Source organism: Botrytis sinoallii, assembly GCF_014898435.1.
Source record: "Botrytis sinoallii strain Bc 23 chromosome Unknown BSIN_033, whole genome shotgun sequence".
Taxonomy (NCBI): domain Eukaryota; kingdom Fungi; phylum Ascomycota; class Leotiomycetes; order Helotiales; family Sclerotiniaceae; genus Botrytis; species Botrytis sinoallii.
The window spans coordinates 27855-35436 of NW_024066060.1; positions in this window are offsets into that span (position 1 = coordinate 27855).

Consider the following 7582-nt stretch of genomic DNA (forward strand, 5'->3'; position numbering starts at 1 on the left):
ATTTGATCCAGGTTGTTGTTGAGGTAGAGCTTGATTCCCGAATGGATAGGCTCGTTATAGACTTCGATCCCTATGGTAAAGGAGAAGAAGCGAGAATGGATTGCTATTTGTTTAGCCAAGCAGCAGGGCTCTTATATTATATATTGGGTTTACGGTTTTTAGGGTATAGTGTATTCGAGTAATTAGTTAAATAATAAGTTTATAAGGGATAAGCAGTAAGCTTTATTGAAAAGATTGTTGCTTTCTAAGAATCCTTTAATAGTTAGGATAGATCTGAGTGTAGAACTCTGAGTCGGTGATTAGCTGAGTGAGCTTGCTAGGTGTATGTAAGAGTTTCTTGATATATATGATCGCCTACTTATTAGATTACATTTCTACAGGGGCAAGGGGTCAGTCTGAATGCTTTAGATTGTTTATAGTATATTTAAAGAAGTAATATAGTTTCTTAGCATTGTTGTATAAGTAATCCAACTTGTTGTTTTGATAATCAAATCACTAATGATAAGCAGCGTAATCGCTATGGCCTGTTTTTATAATTATCAATCGATATAAGACTATTCTTGGTAAAGTTAGTTCCTTTAGCTCCTTTATACTATATCTAGAAGACCACTCCTTATAGTCAATGGAGAGAAAGGAGTTCATCTCTTCCTACTAAATAGATTCTGTGTGTAGACATTTCTAATAAATAATCGTTCGGACCCTATTAATTATTGATAACTTGTTGATTACCTGGTTTATAGGCCTAATTATACTTGCATTTATTAAGCGATCTGCTTCCTTATTACCTTCGATCTCTATATATCCAGGTAATCACTTTATTCTAACATCAAATTGTTTTATTATTTTGTAATACTTATGGAAGGCTTATTGTATTATAGGCAATATATTTCCATATATACCCCAAATAATCGATATACTATCAATATATATCCAGATCCGGCTATTCAAGAGGTCTTCAAGTATAGTGATTAGATACTTTAATTTGCGTTATACTCCTATCGCTTTTGTATCGAATATATATAAGTCGCTTTAGATTTGTTTAAATTCAAAGGCTATTTGAATATTATTGTGATATATTGTATATTTATAATTAATATAATGTTTGTAATCAATGATTTGTTTTGATCTGTTAGAGAAGATTGTATAATCTTCAGATAGAAGTTATCGCCACTATTCTTTGAAGGTTTGAACTGCTTTTTCTTTGGTTAATCCTTTTGTTAAATCTGTTCTATAGCTATTCGAGAAGTATAGGTGGAGTAGCTTTGAATGTTGTGTTTCTGGGATGAGACAGTTGAGCTACTGGATTCTTGTAAGAGGTCCTTTTACTGTATCTATTTCTTATCCGCATTTTTGTATTATTAACTTCAAATAATTTACTAGCAAATATTGATTATTGATTGTTTTTAATTGAAATGCAAATTACAGTTTGGTATGTTCTAGTACGATTATCCCCAATAGCAGGTCTGCTTTTTTGATAAAAGCTGTAATCGATATAATCTTATATATTGGGATCGCTCCTCTTATAATAATATTGATCACTCTATTAATACAATAGAGATAATCTTTTATACCTATATTTATATTTAAATCGCTTTGGCCTAGGCTAGGCTTATATTTATTAGTATACCATACTTCTGTGCTGAATAATACTACTAGGAAAATACAGGTAATTACTGCTTTTCTTAGAGAGAAAGCTGGTGGCCTATGTATAATACAGGCGATCGATTTGATATGCAAGGCTACTTTCATAGCTTTCGCTATATGTATTTTAATATATTATAAGAACAAGAGTTAGCGATCGAAGAAGATACCTAGTTATCTCAAAGTAGGCTGAGCGCTTTTACTTATTGCAATCAATACTAGAGTGATTATCAGATCTGGATTCATTATTAATAATGAATTAGTAATATTATATTATCTAATAATATAAAGTAGTTCGAACTTCTTAGGGGCGAATAGGATTCTGTTCTCCTTATCCCATTTAATAATCTGCTGTACTTATTATTACAGAATCCTAGTATTTATAGAGAAATGCTTGAAAGAGTAGTAGATTACAATATTATCTGTATAGTCGAAATGGAATTTCGTATCTTGATTAAGGAGCTCAGCAAGATAGAGTATATAGAATATAAGTAATAATGGGGACCCCTAAGGGGTATTGTATGCTATTAGATACTTCTTAATTATAATACTTTCAAGTCTCATTCTGACTTTTCTGTTTATAAAGAATAAATTTATCAGCTTAAGTAACAAAGTTGACCACTCTTATTTGATTATTCGGCTCAAAAGTCGATATTTCAAAAGAGTATTAAAAGCTTTTTGTATATTTATAGTAACAATCGAAACTATATTGCCAGTTGTTAATGCAAGCTCTATATTATGAATAAAAACAGCTACTAGATTTATCCCTGATTTTCTGGGGAGTGTTTCACAGTATTATAGGCTGATTACTTTATATCTCAGAGCTGTTCAAGATATTTGGCTGGCTATATATTATTCGAAACCCTTTTCAATATAGGAGATCAAAACTATTGATCACTACAACTATAATAATGTTTTATCTTTTTTGCCTATCTTGAGAATTATTACTATTTTCATTAACTTCTATCCTTTTGAATAATAGTTTAGAATTAGGTATAATACAAATATCTCCCGGATTAATAACTTAATACTCAGTCAGTATACCTTAAGGAAGCATATAATAGCTTGATTTACTTCTGATATAATATATAAGGCTTCTATAACATACTTTTCTATCTCTTCAGTCGAGATTATTCTTTTCTAAAAAAGGGTTTTCTTATATATTTGATTGTGTAGTGAATTATTTGAAAGATTATTGTCTGCCTTAAATCAATCCAAAACCACTATAAATAAAGTATCCGTTTTCTCTTTTGTATTATAAATCTCCCGCTCACCAATTATTAAAGAAGAGGATTTCGCATTACTTTCGGAGATCAATTTATACTATCTTATAATTCGATAGAGTTCTTTATTATTCTTAACCCTATCTAGATACATAGCCCAATAGGATCTCTTGGCTTGTTACATTACTTTTTGTAAAAAGTGTGTAGTATAAGTCTTCCTTTCCAAATCCATTCCTTTCCATGCTTCTATATATACTCGATAAGCTTCTCTGCACTTATCCATCCACCATAGCAAGGCTTTCCCTACCTTTCGATCGATCTTGCCAACCACTTGAATCGACTTATCTAGCGCTTTCGCTAGTTTATTAATATAGATCTCGATCTCAATTATAATCTGGATATCTACATTATTAAGGTGGGCTAGCTAATTGGCCATTAATCCATCTAATCTCGACAGATCCGTTTCCTTTATCTGATAGTAGTATTGATCCCATTCTATTATTCCGCAGTTTATTAGATTAATAACCTGAGTAGTATAATTAGATCTATAATGAAATTCTTTCAGCATCTCTATATAAGCGAATAGTATATTAAAGAAAATTAGATCTAGTATATGCCCTTTTGTATAAATGGGTATACCTGGGATATCTATAAATTCTATACCCTGTTTGTTTGCTTATATTGCGAGCTATACTCTTTAATTGACTGCGATTACCTCTGGTTCCTATAGTTTGTACTTTATATTAAAGTCCTTTCCTATAATCGTATATTCATTTGGGATTAAGTATATAATATAATTAATAATATCCAAAATGCACAAAGCTCTATAAATATTTAAGATTGAGTATTTATTAACTCATATCCAAAATAGATCTTTGTTTTCGAGTCGACCCATTTGCTCTATTTTCAAGTATATACCTTTTCATATATATATTATAATCCGAGGGCCTTATTTGTTCTTCTTCAAGTTTCCCTAAAGGTTCTAGTTATTAATCAGCTGATATCAATCATATGTATTATGATTTTACATGATTGAATTCTAGTATAATCTTGACTTCTATAAATAGATTATATCCAGCTAAACTTTAGCTGCTAGTTGTAATAATGTAATATGATTTGCATATCCTTAGTCTACATTCGCCCAAGCAATAATGAGATCTTTGTTCCTTTGAATATATTTATTGATTATACTATTTATAAAGAGAATCTAGATACAATGTTTACCATTATAAAGATCTTTGTATCATTCATCTTCAGATCTATTAAAGTAAAGGCTTTTTCTATTAAGACTTTTATATTGAGATTCCATTGGCTTTAGTTATAAGTTGAGTATATATATAGTATGGTTAATATAATCAGCAGATTTGTACTAAGTCTGTATAGGTGTTTACTGAAATGTTCATTTTTATATACTATAATCTTTGTCTTTAGAATGACTAGGGTTTCTATAATTATTACTCTGGAAGGTAGAGATAGTTTAGGGGTATAATCTGCTTTGTCTGCATTTACTTTGTGTAGCGTTTTATAATCTTTTCTGCTAACAGCTCTGACTGTAGTTAATTCCTTTATGATTAAAGTAATCCGTCATTTAATATAGACCCTAAAAGTAGCTAGACAATTGGAATGGCCAATGTAGAAGGGCCTATAATAATTAATGTATTAAGCTATTCTAATGTATTACTGATGTATAAGTATACTCTTATACTCAGTATTTAGTTTATTATATATCAAGTATCTTGAAGCTCTATTACAAATAAAAGGGTTATAGTACTTTAGGTAATTAGTACTGTGAAGTTGAATTTCCCGAGATTTGTTTAGGAGAATTGAGTAGAAGCTGTTATTGAATAATCGAAACCGTGGTATTGTAATATTAAAGTCAATAATCCAGATGACTCTTTTAGTAATCGGGTTGACCCTACTATATGCTAATCTATAATTGATTGGCTGCTTGCTGGTTTGAGCTGTGATCTCCTTCTTGATAAGCTTAGTGGGTATAGGAATAGGAGTACTTTTGATATGATAGAAATCGTATGGTACTTATGGGATTGTATATATAAATCATTTTTCTAATCTACATATACTTATTGTATAAAAGGTTTTAAATATCTGTTTGACATTTTCTGTTTTCATAATCTCCTCCTAACTAGCACTAGAGCTATACCTTAATGTCCAGTCTGTATTGTTTCTCTAAAAAAAGGGAATCTCTGCTAGTATGATTCTAGCAATTGCCTTTTTTATTCTGAATCTTAATAGGAATAAGCTAGTCTCTAAAAGCAGAGCTTTTTCACCAGTTATTATAAGGATCGTTTTCTCGATCTAATTATTCTCCCTTTTGAGTCTACATGCTTCCGAGCAATCAGTATTCATGTTTTATTAGGAGTAGAGCATATTGTATTAATAAAGCCTATAGTAAGGCTTATTGTTTCAGACCTTATCTGAGTTTTCAGTATATTAATATAGGTTTTCTATATATTACTTTCTGACTATAATTGCTTTATTATAGGCTTTCTCCCTTAATTAAGGGTAGTCTTTATTACTTCTAGCAGAACAAAGATGATTATACTCTTAAACTTCGTGGCGAGTTTATATTATTGGCCTTGGAACCCTTGTGCAAGCTTATCTGCTAGTATTGCAAATGCCTTGATTACCTTTCGTCTTTTCCTTTTTATCTTATCAATCCTTTCGAATCGTTCCTTGATTGCATCAAGAGCAGAGCCTGTGGGCGATCTTATAATTAGTGGGGGCTGTATACCAGCCCCTGAGATGTTGATAATTACTTGGAAAAGAAGCGCCCTCTGGGTTGAGGAACCGCTCGGCGCGCCAGGGGCGTGCATCGCTATCGGCGTGATGGGAGCCTCCTGTGGTTATAAGGTTTGATAGGATTAAGCCTGCCGGGGCAGGGGAAATAAATAAGGAGTATATGTGAATCGTCCCTTCCTCGATTTTTTGAGATAGGTATATAGAGTGATGATTGAAAGAAATAGAAAGATAAAAAAAAGCATTAATCATATCTTTGTAAAGAGAAATCTTGAATTCCTATTGTAAAGGATCGATATCGTTAATTGTTATATCGATAAATCCTTCTATACTGGTGGATTGATCGAATAGAACAGATTTCTTGCCAGCATCGGGTTTCTTGCTAGTTTGCTTAGAGCTAGTCCTAGTGTTTGCCCGGGATGTTATAGTGCTGATAACAGGAAATAAAAGAAGTAAAAGTAAAAAGGTATTTCGAATAAATAAGTTAAGTAATTTGTAATATCACTAATTAGTATTGGTTCAATAATGAGATTAGAAATACAGAAGATATGGTTTCCACTATTATTAATAGGCCCCTAAATGTCTGTATTGTATTCTGTCTAAAGAGCTAGCTAATGAGGGAAAGTAGTAGGCCTTATATAGGCACTATTGAAAGAGCTAGTCTCCTTCGCATTCGCCTAAATACCTTTGATACAGTAGCCATTGTATTGAAGTTATTCTTTTGAAGTGAATTTCCCTTGTTCACACAGAACCTTTAAAAAAGAACTTCGAAAAGATTTTAAAGGAGATATTCTTGATTCTGATATTATTGGTAATACTTTTAAGAAATTAATAATTAGAAATATTAAGTGAATAAATAAAATTCTGAAGAATTTATTATACAAAATCTTAAAGAATAATTCATTTATATTTATATCTTGTAAAAGATATTTTTCTATTCTGTATTCTTTAGATAATTCTAAAGCACCTAATCGAATTGCTTTTATTATAGGCTCTACATTCTATTTGATTTGTATATACTAATAAAACGATAAATTATTTATTAATTCTTTTTACAAAATTAGTAAATTAATCAATCAATATTTTGAAAAGAAAAGATCAATCAAATTAATTGATATTATATTACAAAATCTTTATTCTAGTTTATTGCAATATTATATAGCTATATATTCGTTATTAGCCTTATTATTTGTACTGGATATAGAATCTTCTATTCCATTAGAATATAAAGACTATATCGATATATTCTCAAAAGCCGAATTGGATATACTATTATCATATCGATTATACAATTATAAGATTATTTTTGAAGATAATGGTAAAAAAGCTTTTTAAATATAGTCCTTTTTATAAGATATCTTTTAAAAAGCTTGAAATAATCAAAAGTATATTATTGATAATCTTTATAAAGGTTTTATTGAATCTAATCAAGTTCTATTTATAATCCCTATTCTTTTTGTAAGAAAAACAAATGGAAGTCTTCGACTCTGTATTGATTTTTATATACTGAACTTATTTATTTGAAAGGATTGATATTCTTTCTCTTTAATTGACGAAATCCTTGACTATCTTATTAATATTAAGATTTTTATTAAACTCGATATTCGTTAAAAACATTCTATTGAATTAGAATGGATTCTCAATCCGAGAATATACGATTTTCTGTATGTGTTATGGAGTTTATAAGTATTATATTCTTTTTTTTTGGTTTAATCAATAATCCTGCTATCTATCAATGTTATATAAATAATGTTCTTTTTTGATTACTTCAATAATTTCTGTATAGTTTATTTGAATGATATCTTGATTTACTCTTTAGATCTTTTGGAATATCAGATTTATATGAAAAAGGTTTTATAATGTTTAAGAAACGTTGATCTTCAAACCGATTAAAGAAGAGTGAATTTAGTATTACTTGTACTAAATACCTTAGCTTTATAATCTTTATAGAAGGAGTTGAA